Raw genomic sequence first — 20,368 nt, forward strand, 5'->3', positions numbered from 1 at the left:
TTTGAAATCGGGCAGGAAATTCAAATTCAGGATTTTGGTTTATTGGTGAGTTTATAGCGCCCTTCCGGCGCCCCGTGCAGTATGAGCCTATACATGTGCTTAAAGTTGATGGTATCGGGGATATTTTGACCAAGTTTCGTCAAATTTCTATTTTGCGTTTTAAAATGACATAAATTTAAAATTGGGCGGGAAATTCAAATTCCGGTTTTGGGTTTATTGGTGAGTTTATAGCGCCCTTCCGGCGCCCCGTGCGGTGTAAGACTAAACTTGCGCTGAAAGTTGATGATATTTTACGTGTTTTGACCGAGTTTCGTCAACTTTCTATTATGCGTTTTTAAATCACATTCATTTAAAATTGGGCGGGAAATTCAAATTCCGGTTTTGGGTTTATTGGTGAGTTTATAGCGCCCTTCCGGCGCCCCATGCAGTGTGAGACTAAATTTGTGATAAAAGTTGATGGTATTTTACGTATTTTGACCAACTTTCGTCAATTTACTAATTTGCGTTTTTAAATGACATAAATTTAAAATTCGGCGGGAAATTCGAATTCCGGTTCCTGATTTATTGGTGAGTTTATAGCGCCCTTCCGGCGCCCCGTGCGGTGTGAGACTAAATTTGCGATAAAAGTTGATGGTATTTTACGTAATTTGACCAAGTTTCGTAAACTTTCTATTTTGCGTTTTTAAATTACATTCATTTAAAATTGGGCGGGAAATTTGAATTCCGGTTCCTGATTCATTGGTGAGTCCCTGGCGCCCTTCCGGCGCCCCGTGCGGTGTGAGACTAAACTTGCGCTGAAAGCTGATGGTATTTTACGTATTTTGACCAAGTTTCGTAAACTTTCTATTTTGCGTTTTTAAATTACATAAATTTAAAATTCGGCGGGAAATTCGAATTCCGGCTCCTGATTTATTGGTGAGTTTATAGCGCCCTTCCGGCGCCCCGTGCAGTGTGAGACTAAATTAATGATAAAAGTTGATGGTATTTTACGTATTTTGACCAAGTTTCGTAAACTTTCTATTTTGCGTTTTTATATTACATTCATTTGAAAATGGGCGGGGAATTCAAATTCACGTTTTGGATTTATTGGTGAGTCCCTGGCGCCCTTCCGGCGCCCCGTGCGGTGTGAGACTAAACTTTCGATGAAAGCTGATGGTATCCGGGATATTTTGACCAAGTTTCGTAAACTTTCTATTTCGCGTTTTAAAATTACATTTATTTCATTACACCCGCCAGGTTCTCGATTTATTGGTGAGCCCAGGGCGCCATTCCGGCGGCCCGTGCGGCATAAGCCTTAACGCGTTATAATTATGAATTGTCAATTGATTTCATTGTAAATTCCAGCTCTTTTAACTTTTAATATATAAAAATAGGCGGATTTGAGATTTTTTGAGGAATCACAGAAAGGTTATTTTGATCTTTTGCCAATTGCGCCTTTCCTTTTTGCATTTTTGCACATTATTTGATACGTAATGAGTTTAGGACAGAATGTCCTTTTGTATTTTCTCAGCCTTTTCGAAGTGATATTGTGGAGAAAACCCCTCATAATTCCAATCCGCTGCCCAATTAGTTTGAAGCATTTGGTGTTGAAGGGTCTTCTGTCAGCGTCGCAGGAGATTACCTAAAAACTTCATGGACTTTAAAATGATAATTCTTTGGAATGTTTTAAAAGTTTTACAAAGCACCCAATAAGTCTTGATAAGCAGACATTGTCAGTAATGTATTATGTACCTATGTAATTTAGAGAGGGAAAAGATTTAAGTCAAATTTCAAAGTTCGGAGGTTTGTCGCGGGTTATTTTGATTTGAGGTTGCATACGCAGCCCCTGAAAAATGTGTGCAATCTCATCGTGAAGCACAGCTTACTTTCCAGCAAAATGGTGCCTCATAAGATATTTGCGCTGAAATTTTGATGGTACCTATTTAGAGATGCACCAAGACTGGTTTATCATCGAATTTCAGTAAAATGGCCCGTAATAATTGCAATCTCTAGTTTTATGGGCCCGGAAGGGCTAGGGGGGGGGGGGGGGATGTCGCTACAACTCGTCGAGTAAAAATTAATATTTCACAAGCTGAACTTATTCAAATTGAGTTAAAAGCCTACTAAGACTGGTTTGCTATAGAATTTCAGTAAAATCGCATCTCACGAGTTTTGCACCAGCGGCCATTAATATATTTTTTATTGGCGGGGGTAGCGGTTCGGGAGGGGGGGGGGGGGGGGTTCGTGAAAACTCGGGAAATTGTGAATATTTTGAACTGAAATTAAAGATGCATACCAGTGCCTAAATGATGGATTACTAAATATTTGAAAACTCTTCGGAAAAAGCACTGATGCAGCGGTAAATGCGCGGACCACAAAAAGAAAAGTCTCCCCTACTTAATTGCCGACAACCCCACGGAAAAAAACCATGCCGCTTGCAACAGGGGTTTTTAAAAAATATTTTTATTTACAATTTTGGGTGAAATACAAGTAGGAACTCAGTTTTTACTGCAGGTCGTGGTAGTGTCTTAATTTAGACCATGTATTCTTTCACCAGAGATATTATGCTCGGCTTTTAAGTATTTGAAAATTATAAGGATGAAGGACGCATGCGAAAGCTTAAGTGTCTCTCCTCTTCCCCAACGCCGTAACGGACAAGCGAGCCGCTGGTAAGCTCGTTAAATTATGTGGATTATACGAAATTGAAGCCTGCACCATAAATTCAAACTATGCAACTGCTCGTTACTATGTTACTGCAAGTAATATTGACAACCATAACGTGCATAACGTGCTGGCTGGACTTCACGTAAGAAACTAAGGTTATATAGCGCCTAGCGGCGCACCTGGGAAACATTGCAATGTTTGAGAACCCCTGAACGACGGCCACCGGGTGCCTCAGATGTTTCTCTTCTGGTGTCAACATTCATTGGCAGAATTCATTGGTAGCTTCCCGCAGGTCGCAAACTAATGAAATAGTATAGATACATACCTTCTGCAGAGGTCAATGCGAAAGACTTTGATTAGAAGTATCTTATCAAAACACGAGCAAAGATGATTCAGTCAACTTCTGACGCAGAATCAAAGAGACTTGCTAATAATCAAATGAAAGGTAATGCTTGAAGTCAAGTATCTTTGATTTTGTGACACTCAGTTGATTTTTATCAGTACAACACTATTTCTCAATCAAAAGATTTCACTTGCGCCTTCGGCTAAAAGTACAATCCTGATTCCTGCTGCACACTGCACACACGCAAACTTCCTTTGGCTTTCTCAACAGCAGTTGCTGCTGAGTAAAACGGTTAGAAAAAACACTTCACATTATTACTAGAGTACCTTTATAGCGAGAGTATGGACAGATCGCTTGATGGAGAGCTTAGGGCCCAAAAGTGCAGCCACCCTTCTGAGCAACTTCTAACACACGAAATTTCACTGCCAGCCTACAGATTTCAATTCCAACCAAGATGGCCAAGAATGTACATAAATGAGCGTTCTTTAGCAAAAATAAGTAAAATTGTGCACAAAGTAAGCCAATCACATGCTTCATAAACGACGGTTCGCAACAATTGTATTTGTAGATCGCTCTGGACATTTGAAATTCATAGGTTGGCTGCATTTCTGGGCCCTAACTTTATTTGCGGAGGCATCGGTGAAGTCCTGATGAATTTTCGGAGTTTCACATCTGTCTATACTCTCGCTATACAGGTACTCTAATTATTACCAGTTCATGTACCCGAAGACTGACGAAGATTGAAATGAAAATGGGAAACTTTTTACACTAAACTCTTCAAAACTGCAGGGCGACCACGAGGATACGAGGATCTAGAAACTTCTATGAGCACTAGGTACTCAATTACTCATCCGCCTTGAGAACTACTGAGTGATAAGCCTAAATAGGTGGTGCATGGAAATATAAACAGGAGGACCCAATCGTTGGTTTAGTTCACTACACCCTCTGCCAGGGAGCGCTGATGTCAGCGCTAACCGGAGTTGGGGGTCCCTCTTGGTCCATGCCCATACTCTCTCAAGGCAAGGCTAGAGTCCCTTTATACCCAGAGTTACGACAACTCGATTATCAGCTGACTGGCAGCCGGCCTTGGCTGGCCATGGAAGCCGAAACGAGTGCACCCAAACGAACGATATTGAGGGATAATGATCAGTAATCCTGCGATGTCTGTCACACAAAAACAACAACATCAACAAAGTGATCAATTAAAAATAAAATGAGATTGGTTTGTGAATAATTTCTTAATCTATTTTCATTTTGGACCTATGGCAATAACAATTTACTCTTGATAAACCACAATTAGGTAATATTTTCATTATTCTTGTTCACATTCGAGGTACCGCCATCTTGGTGCACTCGTTTCGGCCTCCATGAGCGAGAACCAATCAGAATTGGATTTTTTTTTAGGCCACTTTCAGCCCAATCCTGGCCCAACCAAAAGTGAGTTTTCGTAACTCTGGGTATAAAGGGACTCTAGGCAAGGCGGATAAAGAATGGTGGTCGCATCTCGTACCCTCTTGACGTCACGATTGTAAACAAACCCAACTGCGGAGTTAGGGGATTTGAGGTTTACGCTGCACCATGAAAGAAAGTGACTCGGAAGAGGCACGGCCATAAGGCTCACACAGTAGAAGATCTATTTCTTTCATGGCTGCACTCTAACGCTACAAGGTATTGTACATATAGTCACTTATCATTGTAAGTATTTCTGGCGTTGATAGCCCGAATTTAAAGTGAAATTACTGCGGTGTATTTTATTTTGCTATCTTTATCAGTGAATAGTTAAAAAACCGTGAGAGGTTTTTTTTTTTTTTTTAATATTTCTTATTTTCTCCATGGGTACCTGATTATCAATACAATTTCTCGGGGGATCCCCCGAACCCCCTTGTCTGGGGGGAGTCCTCCCTTTATTTTTCAGAAATCCCCGACCCCCTCTCCGTTTTTCCAATTTTCACACTTGTCTTCCAAATTCCCGAAAGTACAAATTTCTCCTGGAGGCATCAAAAAGAAGAATGATTGGACGTTATTTCCAAATTTCTAAGGAAAAATTACCGCATTACAGCTCTCAAAAATCCAAAATATACTAAGTCCAAAATGATAGGTCCAGTTTCGTCAGAAAGTTGCACATGTGCGTGAAGGCCGGAACGAGCCCATCGGGTACATTTCTTTAGACACAAATTTCAGCCAGAAATATTAAACATTAGAATGATTGTAGCTTCCTTGCAAAGTCTCAGTAAAAATTAACTCAGACTACGATCTGAAAGCGTTTCATTAGGAAGGAAAACTCATAATTCCGTTTGGAAGTTGTACAAGGAAGTCACACATCTTCAAGATGGCAGCCAAAATCGAAATGCGACCACCATTCTTTATCCGCCTTGCTCTCAAGGTAGATTTACACAAAGCGTCCAGCCCACCTACAACAAAACTGGGGGCCTCAAAGAGGCTCATCGATGGAACTGTTGACTGTTGCCTTTCAAAGATCGTCGGGCCGACGATCTTTGAGGGTAACTAGAGTACCTATATTGAGAGAGTATGGCCACTGGAGTTACCACCTCTGATTGGCTCAGCCATCTTAGGAATGGAGCCCTTAGGACCCAAAAATGGCGGACGCCATAAAGTTAATGTAATGCAAAATGATTCAAAATGTAGTTGTCTTTGCTTATCGAAAAGAGAACTTTACCCAAATGCACTATTGCGACTGTTTTATATATTTTTAAGGCTAATCGTGTGCAATTTTTGAGAAAAATGATCTTAGATGCAGTAAGGTTGGCAGCAAGTGCGGTTGGTGATAACCGTCAAAAGTTGGCAATGACCCCCCTCCCATCATCAAAACCATAAAAAGCACCGCCATTTTTGGGTCCTAAGCCTCTCCATGGGACCCAGTGGCTATACTCTCTTAATATAGGTACTCTAAGGGTAACCGATGTGTTCGGGATACATCACAGATCAGATCTTGAAATTTTCGAGGCATTCCGTGCAAAAATGGCTGAGAAATAGAAGAATTAGTGCCAGTTTGAGAGCCCCAGTTTGTACGTGGGCTGGACGCTTAATGGACAGAACTTTATGCCGCAATCAGACGCTGAATTTAGCAGCTGAATGTGGAAGTCAACAGTCATCGCCCAACGGCTGAAATTTAGCAAATTCGAGTTATTTTCATCCAGATGTGTATTAAATCTACTCGAATTGTTCAGACAAATTCAAAATTGGTCCAATGTTTGCTGAGAATCGTTACCGAATTTTGCGCGTCACGCGCAAAATTCAGGCATCGGGCCGATGACTTCTAGAGTACCTATATTGAGAGAGTATGGCCACTGGAGTTACCACCTCTGATTGGCTCAGCCATCTTAGGCTGAATGGAGCCCTCAGGACCCAAAAATGGCGGACGCCATAAATTAATGTAATGGAAAATGACTCAAAATGTAGTTTTCTTTGCTTATCGTAACGAGAAATTTACTCAAATGCACTATTGCGACATCTTTACATATTTTTAAGGCTAATCGTGTGCAATTTTTGAGAAAAATTACCTTAGATGTAAGGTTGGCAGCAAGTGCGGTTGGTGATAACCGTCACAAGTTGGCAATGACCTCCCTCCCATCTACAAAAACCAGCAAAAACCTAAACAAAGCACCGCCATTTTTAGGTCCTAAGCCTCTCCATGGGACCCAGTGGCCACACTCTCTTAATATAGGTACTCTAATGACTTCCACATCAAGCCACATTCAGCTCCCACATTCAGCCATAGAGTACACAGAGTCGTAATGTAAATGGGAGAGCTGGCGCCATGTTCTGCTCGACGAATTCCGAGCCCGGTGTGCGCCGAGTTCGGGTCGCTTTTTCGATACATTTTCGATCCAAAATGGCGGTGTGGAATACGTGGTAATTCCAATCTCCTTTGTTGTTGTTGTTGAGGTGCGTTGTTAAATTACTTTTGCGGCCCAACAAAAATGGCCGAATCTTAGCAGGATTGACGTCATCTCAACGATGACGTCAGCTCAACAGACGGGAGAAAATCGAGGTGTCGTTGTTAAATTCCCGTAGGATTCTGCGGATGTGGAGGTTAAGTTTTGTTGAAATTTAAGATTTTTAACATTTAAAAATCTTATTAACACCCACATTACTACGAAATTGACGCAATAAACGATTATAAGCAATTGCAAGTCAGTCTGGTGACGAACATGTGGCGAAGAAGTGCGAAAAAATGGCGGTTATGGATGTAAACAATAACATTACAACAATCCAGCAAACTCGGCAGCGGTCCACAGCAGCCGAGAACCTCGCTGAGCTGTTGGGCAGTTTGCTGAGCAGCCATCTTGGAAAACGTGTAAATCCACCAGAATTTACCAACGCTTTCGTTGAGCTCAACGCTCAGCGGGTAATTTTCGTTGGGCAGTTGTGGACTTTAACAACGCATCTTTGTTGTCATCGGATGGCCGGGTACCCGTGTATCGCAAACGATCGATTATGTATCGAAAAATTGACCCGGCGTCACACAGGAGTCTCGGAATTCGGGACATGGAAAATGCTTATAAGTGGCGCCAGCTCTCCCACTTACATTACGACTCTATGTACTCTATGCATTCAGCGTGTGATTGCGGTGTAACAACTGGCCTCTGATTGGCTCTCCAGCGGCCCCTTAACGTTAGCCATTTTGAATGTTTTGATTATTTTGATTTATTATGTTCGGTTTATCGTTTGTCAAAATTTTGTGGGATTTTTTGCACAATTTTGATAATGCGATATTAATTTTAACGTTTAAACGTACAAACATTTGAATGTTAATTTGATTGTAATTTCATTATAAAACGGGCCCCTTGACCTACGTCACGTAGTCATGTGACACGCACTGAGGCTCATGGGCAATTTTCAACTTGTCCATACCTGTGTATGCAGGGTGTCCCAAAAGTCCGTACCCCCCTCGTAACTTTTGAACGGTTAGAGATACGAAAACGAAACTTTGGAAATGTTTCTATCTTAAAGGGGACCATCTTCTAGGGGGGTCAAAATTTTTGTCCCCCCCCCCCAGGGGGGGCGCGGGGTCCCCAAACTTTTTTTTTCAAATGGTAACCCCTATCTTGTGATACATCATTAGAAAAAGCATAAAAAACTACGGATTTTGGCGCAAACCGCAAATCAATATCTTAATTTTTGACCGAGTTATGATAGGTCAAAGGTCAAATTTGACCTATTTTCAAAAAATCATAACTCCGGTTAAAATTATCGTAATGAAAAAAATAAAACGGGAAAATTTACCAAATTGTAAGCACTTTCAAGTAAAAATCACAGAAATTGCTTCAAACTAATTTTAAGGGGGGTTTCGGACCCCCAAATACGTCATTTTAAAGGTCATACGATATTCTCGCGAAATGAGCCAATTTCCCCTTACTTTTCCTCAACATTATCTTAGTAAGTTCAAAATTAGTTCAACATTGCGTTTTCAAGTCCCCTTTCGAACGAAGTTTTAAAAAAAATGAAATTTAAATGGTAGAATTGAATAACCTTAAATTTCGTTTTTTGAACTTGGCACGAAATTTGGGGTCTTGAAAACGCAATGTTGAACTAATTTTGAACTTACTAAGATAATGTTGAGGAAAAGTAAGGGGAAATTGGCTCATTTCGCGAGAATATCGTATGACCTTTAAAATGACGTATTTGGGGGTCCGAAACCCCCCTTAAAATTAGTTTGAAGCAATTTCTGTGATTTTTACTTGAAAGTGCTTACAATTTGGTAAATTTTCCCGTTTTATTTTTTTCATTACGATAATTTTAACCGGAGTTATGATTTTTTGAAAATAGGTCAAATTTGACCTTTGACCTATCATAACTCGGTCAAAAATTAAGATATTGATTTGCGGTTTGCGCCAAAATCCGTAGTTTTTTATGCTTTTTCTAATGATGTATCACAAGATAGGGGTTACCATTTGAAAAAAAAAGTTTGGGGACCCCGCGCCCCCCCTGGGGGGGGGGACAAAAATTTTGACCCCCCTAGAAGATGGTTCCCTTTAAGATAGAAACAATCCCAAAGTTTCGTTTTTCTATCTCTAACCGTTCAAAAGTTACGAGGGGGGGTACGGACTTTTGGGACACCCTGTAGAGTACCTGTATTGAGAGAGTATGGCCACTGGGCCCCATGGAGAGGCGTGGGACCTACGTAGGACCCAAAAATGGCGGTGCTTTGTTTAGGTTTTTGTAGATGGGAGGGAGGTCATTGCCAACTTGTGACGGTTATTGTTGAGGGAACGCTTAGGTCTTTACAGGCTTAAGTTCCCCACATTCGGCTCCTTAAATGAGGCGTGCTTTGCGTCATGGCTTTTCGTGAGAATTCACGGATTTCCATGGCCAGCGATAGAGATAGGTCCGTCGGAAGTTGGCGCTTGTTTATGTCTAAACGTGAAGCTACAGTGTCGCGGAAGTGCACACGTTTTGACATAAAAAGATTCGGTGATCGCATGGGCGAGATCAGTCGCGAGGAATAGATTCCCGGATGGTCCGGTCAGTCCCCCGTGAGAAGCCCGTCAAGTTATAGTATTGTCAGTTTTCAGAGTGTTTTGTTATTGTAAGATTGTGATTATTATATGTTATTCGAGAGTGATTTGTGGTCCGTGTCATTTTCCTGACCTCCCCGCAACATTATCACCAACTGCACTTGCTGCCAACCTTACTACATCTACCTAAGGGAATTTTTCTAAAAAATTGCACACGATTAGCCTTAAAAATATGTGAAGATGTCGCAATAGTGCATTTGAGTAAATTTACGATAAGCAAAGAAAACTACATTTTGAGTCATTTTGCATTACATTAATTTATGGCGTCCGCCATTATTGGGTCCTAAGCAAAGACATAAAGGCTGAGCGCTTTAAGCAAAAAATGAAGCTTCTTTTCAATCACCTCTACTATTGGCTGGAAGATTGGCGGCGAAATCGGGACAAGTTTGAAAGAACCCCGCACAGAGCATGGGCTCAGTGGCTCTCGTTGAAAATCGATGAAACTTTAATAGATTATTATAAAGTTCATAATTAAGGGAAAGCCAAAAAATTAGCTCACTTTTACGAGTAGAAGCTGAGATATTCGCGATTGAACCCGGACTATTTTCTGTGCGGCGGAGGTAAATGGGCGCTCCGCGTCGCCGTCGCCTTACCTTGCTCGAGCACTTCGGCCAGGAAATCCCCTCTCCCCACCAGGTAGCTACGATGTCGCATTGTTTACACTCACAAGGGGAACTTACGGACCTGCTGCCTCCGATTGGGCTGAATTTTTTTTTACAGACTCTATGGACCAATTCTAGAGGTCAAGTTGAGCCGTTTTCCCGAATGCGCAATAGGAAGGGCGTGAAAAATTCCCAAAAGTTGCGTTTTCGGCGTGTGATTTGGGCGTGCGGCGCTTGGCAACACTGAAGCAGCCTCTTGTACCGCTTTATCGGCCTGAAGGTTTCAGCGGAGTCCGGAGCCCTACTGCACACGTACTGGTTCCATGATAGTGATGTCCCGGGTTCGATCCTCGACTTTTTATTTTTCGCATGATCACGTAACATTTTTTTAATTCTTCATCCGCATTTATAAATCAAGCAGTTCCAATCACTATCCCCCCCCCCCCTCATTTTACGTACATTTTCCCCCGATATTTATTCACATTGGCCACATATAATCGTATGAAACTTCATTGATATACATTAATGAATTAAAAAGCAAAAGAAAACCTTATTTGTTACTACATTATCTCCCAATGTTTTCCTGGAAAAATATGTAATGTGTAAATAAATCGAAGAGCAACCCCAAACCCATGTGCACGCAAGGGTCACTGTTGGAATATGAGGAAAAAGGAGACAAATTACGATCTGCTTACGAACTGGTTTATTCGTCGCCCATCGCTGGGGCGGTTATCAACGCAACTGACAAAAACGATATTGAGGATTGAAGATTCACAAACAGGAAAAGTTACATAATCATTGAGGTCGATGCACGATATAGATTTAGATAAGTCAACATGCCTCCCTGATTTTTAGGAACTGAAAAATCAGATAATTATTTCATTACAAAATATATCAAATACATCCTACATTAATCGATAATATTTATATACTACTTATATCTACACTACCCTCCCTGGCGCCAGGTTTATACCTACACATATAATATTACAGATCTGCAACATAAATAATAATTGGGGAAGTGGATTCTGAACCATATAAAAAAAAATTGCTCAAATCACGAATAAGTAAATAGAAAAGAGAAAATATACTTTTATTTTGACTTGCAAATTTTCCAACAAATGAGTGAGACACTGGCCAGGTGCCTCCCTGATTTGAGGAATTTAACATAATGACAACTTTTCTCTCAATTTTTCAAATTGAAATTTGCCCAGTGGTTTAGTCAAAATGTCCGCCGGGTTTTCCTTACCACTTATTTTCTTGATTTCGATTTCCTTTTTATTTACATAGTCTGTGACAAAATGAAATCGGATATCGATATGTTTTGATCGTTTCGTAAACCGTCCATTTAATGCTATGTCTTTTGCGCCCTTGTTGTCTTCCATAATTTGGACTGGGATCGGAAAAGCAATGTTTAATTCTTTTAAAAGACCCATAAGGGGTAAAACCTCTGTAACTGTTTCAGACAGGGCATAAAATTCAGCATGCGTGCTGGCTAATGAGACTACTTTTTGTTTGGTTGACTTCCATAAAATAGGCGTTTCATTAATGCATAAGAGTGAACCGGTTGTTGATTTTCGATCAATGATATCTGACCCATGGTCGGAGTCCGAAAAGGCTGAAAATACAATTCCTTTCGGATTATATTTATATGTGAGGCTTAAATGACGAGTATCATACACGTAACGTAAGACACGTAACGCATATTTGAAATGAGTCTCTGAACAACAATTTTGAAAGCGGGACAAGTAATTTACACAAAATGAGATATCTGGACGTGAGCCATTTGCAATATATAAGAGAGTTCCGATGATATTTCTGTAGTTTAAAGAAAAATTTGGTAATTCAGAAGGAATTACTTTTAGATTTTCCTCCATAGGAGTCCTGACCGGCTTACTATCTATGACATTAAATTTAATGGCAGACTTTTCAATGAAATTTCTTTGATTAATTGCAAGAGTTTTATTCCGCTTGTTCCTGAAAATTTGTAATCCTAGATAGATTTCGGGCTCTCCTAAATCAGTCATATCAAAATTATCCATCAGTAATTTCTTAACATTTTGGACACTTGTTAAATTTTCACTTAAAATTAACACGTCATCAACAAAGAACAGTACAAGCACCTTGGATTTATTTACCTTTAAATAATAAAGACAGCAGTCGTAATTTGACCTTATGAAAGCATTATTAGTCATAAAAGTGTTAACATGGTCGTACCAGTCTCGTGGCGATTCTCTGAGCCCATATAATGCCTTTTCTAGTTTTAATATTACATTTTGGTTTATTTCTGAACCCTTAGGGGGTTTAATGTATACATTTGATTTTACTTGACTATTCAGAAATGCGGATTTGAAATCTAGCTGATGAAGGTGCCAGTTAAATTGATTTGCTAAAGATAATAGTAGCTTAACAGTGCTCAATCTTGCAACTGGGGAATAAAGCTGCTCGTTATCATTGGAGCTTTGTTGAAATCCTCTCGCAACTAATCTCGCTTTGTAAGTTCCATCTGTTTTGATTCTGAATAGCCATTTCGTCTCAATAATATCAGTAATTTGAGACTGATTTTTCGCAATAGACCAAGTGTTGTTTTTCTTTAAATTTGTCAACTCCTCGTTAATTGCTACTTGCCATTTAAGTTTTTCGGGACTCGCAAGAGCTTGTTCAAAATTTTCAGGGATTATAACACTACACGTGTTAGCAAAAATGGGATCCTCAATTAATCTACGAGGAGCTGTAAGAGTCTGTCTATTTCTGAGGTTGGGAGGTTCAGGTGGATTAATTATTTGTTCCGGCGTGTGAAATTGTTCTTGCTGTAACATTTCATCATTATTGTGAATACTATCACCAACATTTATGAGAGGGTTTTCGGTATTAAAGGTTGCGTACTGGTCATTGAGTGTTAAATTTTCACTAGAGTGCTCGGTCTCTTTAATACATTTTTCAGGTTCTTCTATGAAGATTACGTTTCTAGAAACGATCACTTTGTTTGATTTAGAGATCTTTATAAAATATCCCATATCAGCATATCCTATTAATTGACCTGATTCTGCTTTATTACATAGTTTGTTCTGACGTTTTTCATCTGGAATTCTTACAAAAACTTTGGTTCCAAAGGGCTTTAAATTTGAAAAATTTGGCCTTTTATTCATAAAAATTTCGTACGGTGTTTTACACAATTTCGTATTAGCTAATGCCCTGTTATGTAAATACACTGCTGTTTTAACACAATATGGCCAAAAGTAATTTGATAAATTGGCTTCTAACAAAAGACATCTTACTTTATCCATAATAGTCCTATTAAACCTCTCTGCCACACCGTTTAATTGATGACAATACGGTGGGCAAGGTTGTAAATAAATTCCCTTACTTTTTACAAAATTCGAGAAGTTTTTATTAATATATTCTGTTCCGTTATCACAGCGAAGAACTTTGATGAATTTACCGGTTATATTTTCTACAAAATTAGTATATTCTATGAAGGTATTTATTACTTGATCTTTGCTAGGGATACAAAATGAAACAGCAAATTTTGAGAAATCATCAATAAAGCTAACAATATACTTGCCATTACTTACACCTGCTGGTAATGGTCCTATTAAGTCAGAATGCACAATTTCCAGGATATCATTGGCTCTAGATCTTGAATCTCGGTACTTGAGATTATTCATTTTAGCTTTAATGCAAGTTTCACATCTCGTGAAGGTCTTCTGGAGTTTCGGGAGTCCATCGGCTAAATTTAAATTGCTCATTAAGTATAAATCATTAAAATTAATGTGACCTAAAATTTTATGCCATTTTTCGAAGCTTGATAGATTACTTATTGTTGATTTTTTTGCTATATTTGCATGTATTTCATTCGATAATACATATCCTTGTACTGTATATAACTCGTTTTCTTTGAATGCAATCATTAAAGTTTCATTACTTACTATTTTAGCGATATTTCCCTGAAAAATGATTTTATTGTTTCTGTTCGTAACCTGCGAGGCACTCAATAAATTAACTTGCATTTCTTTGACGTAGTATACGTTGCATAACTTATTTTTAATGATTTTGCCATTGACAGTTGTGTGAAACAAAATATTGCCGATTTTATTGGTTTCCAGTGGATGTCCATCTCCAACTCTTATTTTTGTAGGTGTTTCGAGATACGTGTATTCGGAGAATAGCGTATCATCGTTAATGATATGGTGTGAACAGCCACTGTCCAATAAGAATGACACATTAATCTTATCCGAAAATTGATTCGTTTGAAATCTGGCTGTGTGATTTTGAACTATAGGAGACATACACATGTAATAGTTTTGACTGCAATTTGGTTCTACATTATCAAAATTTTGAATTAGAGGATTTGAGTGCTTGTTCCTAAAATATTGATAATTACAATCCTGGTTAACATTTTGATTTTGCTGAAAAGGAAAATCTTCATTAGTGTACTCATACCTTTGTGCGTTTGTATTGTAGACATTTGGTCCTTGATTTTGATACCAGTCTCTTCTCCCTTGATTGCCGTTGCCTCTTGTGCGAAAATTTCCTCTCCATCTACTGCCTCTTCTGTTAGGCCTGCTTCCGTTTCGTCCTCTCCAGTTTGAATTTCCTCTCCAGTTTGAATTTCCTCTCCAGTTTGAATTTCCTCTCCAGTTTGAATTTCCTCTCCAGTTTGAATTTTGCCAATTTGAATTTGCCTGGCCACTGTGTTGTTTGAAGGGTCCTGCTCTTCCCCTCTGATTGTTTCCTCGGATGTAGAAAGAGTTTAGTTGATGAGTCACTTCATCAACACTTGAACATTGCTCGTTCCTCAGAAATGCAGCTTGGATTTTCGTTTTAACGTATTCAGTGTTACGATTATCCTCGTCCACTGAATCAAGAAGATCATTGATATAGAAGAGAGATTTTGGCAAAGCCAATAGTAAATACTGTAGTTTATCCTCTTCATTTATGGTTTCACCGGTATCACTTAAGTTGTTAATTAATTTTTCAAATTTATTGAAAAATTCCTCCGGTTTATCAGTTTCTTTGAGTTTAAGTTCAATTAACTTTTGTTTTGTTAATAATCTTCTAGATTGGCCTTTTGCTACAAAAGTATGTTCTAATTTCTCTAACATATCTTTGGGCTCCGTTAAATTCATAATATGCTCCAACTGATGATTATCAATGGCTGATACAATGATATTCTTAGCTTTAATTTTCATGCTGGCCCAGTTTTGATCCGTTATTCCATCCGGTTTTTCATCACGTACAATACATTGGTTGCAGTTGTTCATTTCCAGTAAAAGTGTGATGCGAAATTTCCATTTTGAAAAATTCTTCCCACTAAATACGGGCACTTTTATTTTTGTGCCGTTATTGGCCATATTACGTTAGTTAAAAAAAAGAAGTTCAAAATAAGCACATATTTCACAGTTTGTACATTTTCGCGTCACGCACTTATTTCGCGCTGTATGCATTTCCACGCTACGCACATATTACGCAGTTTTTAGATCTCCACGTGAAGCACTTCAACTTATTCAACTTTTTGAACCACGCTACGCTACCATGTTGGAATATGAGGAAAAAGGAGACAAATTACGATCTGCTTACGAACTGGTTTATTCGTCGCCCATCGCTGGGGCGGTTATCAACGCAACTGACAAAAACGATATTGAGGATTGAAGATTCACAAACAGGAAAAGTTACATAATCATTGAGGTCGATGCACGATATAGATTTAGATAAGTCAACAGTCACCAAGAAACACATTATTTTAGCCCTTTGCTTTTTAATTCATTAATTTATATCAATGAAGTTTCATACGATTATATGTGGCCAATGTGAATAAATATCGGGGGAAAATGTACGTAAAATGGGGGGGGGGGGGGATAGTGATCGGAACTGCTTGATTTATAAATGCGGATGAAGAATTAAAAATAAAATGTTACGTGATCATGCGGAAAATAAAAAGTCGAGGATCGAACCCGGACATCACTATCATGGAACCAGTACGTGTGCAGTAGGGCTCCGGACTCCGCTGAAACCTTTAGGCCGATAAAGCGGTACAAGAGGCTGCTTCAGTGTTGCCAAGCGCCGCACGCCCAAATCACACGCCGAAAACGCAACTTTTGGGAATTTTTCACGCCCTTCCTATTGCGCATTCGGGAAAACGGCTCAACTTAACCTCTAGAATTGGTCCATAGAGTCTGTAAAAAAAAATCCAGCCCAATCGGAGGCAGCAGGTCCGTAAGTTCCCCTTGTGAGTGTAAACAATGCGACATCGTAGCTACCTGGTGGGGAGAGGGGGTTTCCTGGCCGAAGTGCTCGAGCAAGGTAAGGCGACGGCGACGCGGAGCGCCCATTTACCTCCGCCGCACAGAAAATAGTCCGGGTTCAATCGCGGATATCTCAGCTTCTACTCGTAAAAGTGAGCTAATTTTTTGGCTTTCCCTTAATTATGAACTTTATAACAATCTATTAAAGTTTCATCGATTTTCACCGAGAGCCGCTGAGCCCATGCTCTGTGCGGGGTTCTTTAAATGTAGGGCGGGAACTAAATAAAATTGCGGAAACAAAGTATTTTAGGTTGATTTTTGGCCAAATTCACTTACACACTCATATTTGTATAACTTTAGGTTAGTTTTGGTCCGTCGTCGACCGATTAATTTCATTTGGGAGTACGGTCATCTACGACTGTAACGGCCTGTTTGAACCGGCAGAACCACCACGAGCAGACGAAAAACTAACTTTATCTGAGATTACTGCCTGTTACCGAGCAAAAGTAAATGTATTATAGTAGGACGCAGTCCCAAATTTCTTAATATATTCGTTTTAGCCATTTAAAATACGTTTTGAAGAAGAAATGTGGAAAAATCAAGAGGACAAGTTCAAATCAAATTTCCGTTTGCCGCCATGGATTCCCGCGCTCATTTACACACTCACACAAGCACCCATTGCCAAACCAGGCTTCACTTTTTCCCCGTGCTTTTAGATACGAGCACTCCGTCTTTATGTCTTTGGTCCTAAGGGCTCCATTCAGCCTAAGATGGCTGAGCCAATCAGAGGTGGTAACCGCAGTGGCCATACTCTCTCATTATAGGTCAAAACCATAAAACGAACCGGAGGTTGAAACGGTTGAAATTCTACTTCAAATGCGATTTCCAGGTGGGCGATCCGTAGGGCCTTGTCTCCACGGGACGTTTTCATGGGATTTTTCCCAAGTTCGAATCGCAGGAATGAAACTTCTGGGATTTTCCCCAGTTACCGTCTCCACGGGACGGGGCTCTTTGTAGTCCTGCGACTAATTTGCGCGGGAAGATAAATTAGTTAAAGTCGAGTATTTGACCGGGATTAAAATAATAATTGCACACAATTGACAATTAGACACATTTTTTAACTAAACAAACATGAACAATGAAGTAATGAATAAAATATCGCACGATTCGTTTTCACTTCTTCTTCTCTCAATGGGTCCTAGGGGTACAAGTACCATACTTGGTACTGGGAAAAATATTGATTAACTCAATATTTTTCCCAACTTCGTAAATGGGATTTTTCCCTGGGAAAAATCTCGCGAGACGGCTCGTGGAGACAAGGCCTAGGGGTGTTCAAATAAATTCTTGCCGGAACGCTATCGATATCGTCTCTTATTGAAACTGGCGGCAGTACCGACATTGGCGATGATATCGACAACAGCGGCCGCCTTTAGCTCAGATCACACGGAGGCGAAATTGAGTTGAAAATGGCACATCGGTGCTTCTGTTGAGCGTTGATGCCAGAATCTAGATTCATCTATGTTCACACGTCCGACTGCGAAAATGACGTGAAAATGGCAGAAAGCGGGGGGAAAAGTAGAGTACCTGTATAGCGACAGTATAGAAGTAGGGTAAAAATGGGAATTTGACCAGGTAAAAAATCCAACAGCGTTGCAGGATGGTGCGGAAAAATACAAATGAAATTACAGTGTTGTACGGCGAGTATTGTACAATATGGCAACGCTGTAAAACAAGAAGTATTGTATGTTGCCCCTTCAATATGCGGGTTATGCAATGGTGTAATGTAGCCCCTTCAATATGCGGGTTATGCAATGGTGTATTCTTCAAGATGGCGGATATGCAACAGCGTTGTTGGACGGTGCACATGAATAAATGATTTATTTATGGGTGAAATTTTGCAACATCGAATTTTACAGTGTTGCCAGATGGTTCGGCTTCGGAAGACCGTCTCCTCCAGTATGGGCCTGGTATCGGAGACTGCAGTGTAGGGTCTGATTCGGGAAATTAGAAAAATTTCGGAAAATTACCCTCCTCCGATCCGCCGCGGACCGATGCGATTCTTTAACACTATCGAAGATCGGAAAACTGTACGGACCGAATTTTGATACGACTTTTTGTTTTCGAGATTTCGGACTTGTAAAATTTTGGCGGCATCCACGATAGACCATATCTTACAGTATGGGTCTGATATCGGAGACTGAGAGTAGGGTCTGATTCGGGAAATTAAAGAATTTTCGGAAAAATACACTCCTCTGATCCGCCCCGGACCGATGCGATTTTTTTACACTATCGAAGATCGGAAAACTGTACGGACCGAATTTTGATACGACTTTTTGTTTTCGAGATTTCCGACTTGTAAAATTTTGGCGGCTTGCACGATGGACCATATCTTACAGTATGGGCCTGGTATCGGAGACTAAAGAGAAGGGTCTGATTCGGGAATTTCCATTTTTAGTATTGTGCGCTTGGAGACGCGTATCGGAACCTTGTGTTTTGGAATGAAGCAACTGGGATTGGATATTGCAATGTTCAGTTTGATGAATCAAAAAAAAAAAATGTTTCTTTGGTGGAAATTTACTGTTACAGTTTTGTATACTATTTATACGAAATCCTTACTATCGATCCAACTGTTGAGACTCGCGTCCAGACCCAAACATTTGACAAAGGCCTGGTTTTTCTTGCGACGCAGAATTTTCTCCACAAGGAACGTATCCTTATAGGTGGTGGGTTGGAGTTCTTCGCGGTAGAATTTTCCTTTGATGACTGTATCGTGCGCGTCTTCCAGATCGTACGTGATCGGAACGGTCGGATTGACGCTGACAATCTTGAAAATTTCCGTGCTCCAGTTCGGTGTGTATCCTTTCTCAAACATGGCTTTGAGTCTCGAGATCTGGACGTCCGGACGTGATCACCGACTTTCAGTTTTCGCCTGGCCAGACGTCTCTTTTCGGTTTTACTCAGCGGCGGCCCACGAAGCTTTTGCAGGATCATCGGTACATCCTTTTCGGTGACATCCATTGGTTTCATCGCGATGGTGCGATGAACGCTCCCGTTATATTCACGGATGAGTTTCCGTAATAGATCTACCCACTTGTACGATCCTTGCGCGCTGAGCTCTTTCCACATCTTCGTTTTGAGCGTTCGGTTGAATCGCTCGACAATAGAGGCTTTGGTTGTCGAGTACGAGCTGTACATATTGATCTTGTGACGCTTCATCAATGCTTGACATTTGGAGTTGTAGAATTCCGAGCCCATATCGACTTGTAAATGTTTCGGTGACTTTCCGGCTGCTTTGAGAACGCGTTGCATGGCATCAGTGACATCCGTGGCCATTTTCGATTTGAGCGGTTCGGCTCACGCCTTTTTCGAGCACGCGTCGATGACGGTGAGGAGATATCTGTATCCTTTGTTGACCGAGGCGTACGGTTGCATCTCGACGAGATCGGCTTGCCATAAATCGAACAATCCGAGAATCCGTACTTTACGACGCGGATAGTTTCGTCGTGCAGGTTTATGTAACTCCTCAACGATCACACGTTTTTCTGCCGACATGATAATCACCGTCGACGTTGTCGTCCACTCTCTCGATTCAAATGCTGTTTCGATGCTACTATTTTAACCAGACGATTGTAAGATTGCTGAAGTTGATGGATACGTTCCAGACAGTATTGACTAATTTCATGGCTTCCTTCCACTTCCGTTCGGACCATTATTTGTTCACCGCATTCTCATCGCTTTCGGGATCTTGCACTTGACGAATCCGTTTATTCGATACGATATGATTTCCGCCGGAATCCAGTGAGAATCCCAAGTAGCAGTGATCGCGATAAATTGCGATTTAATCGGAGAATGTATCGCGATTTTATCGACGTCGATTTATTGCAATATTATCGGATAAAAACCCCCGATAAATTGTGATAAAATCGCGATTTTATCGACGGCAATTCATCGCAATATTATCGGGAGAAAAAATGCGATAAATTGAGATAAAATTTC

This window comes from Bemisia tabaci, chromosome 2 (genome assembly GCF_918797505.1).
Source record: "Bemisia tabaci chromosome 2, PGI_BMITA_v3".
NCBI classification, from domain to species: Eukaryota; Metazoa; Arthropoda; class Insecta; order Hemiptera; family Aleyrodidae; genus Bemisia; species Bemisia tabaci.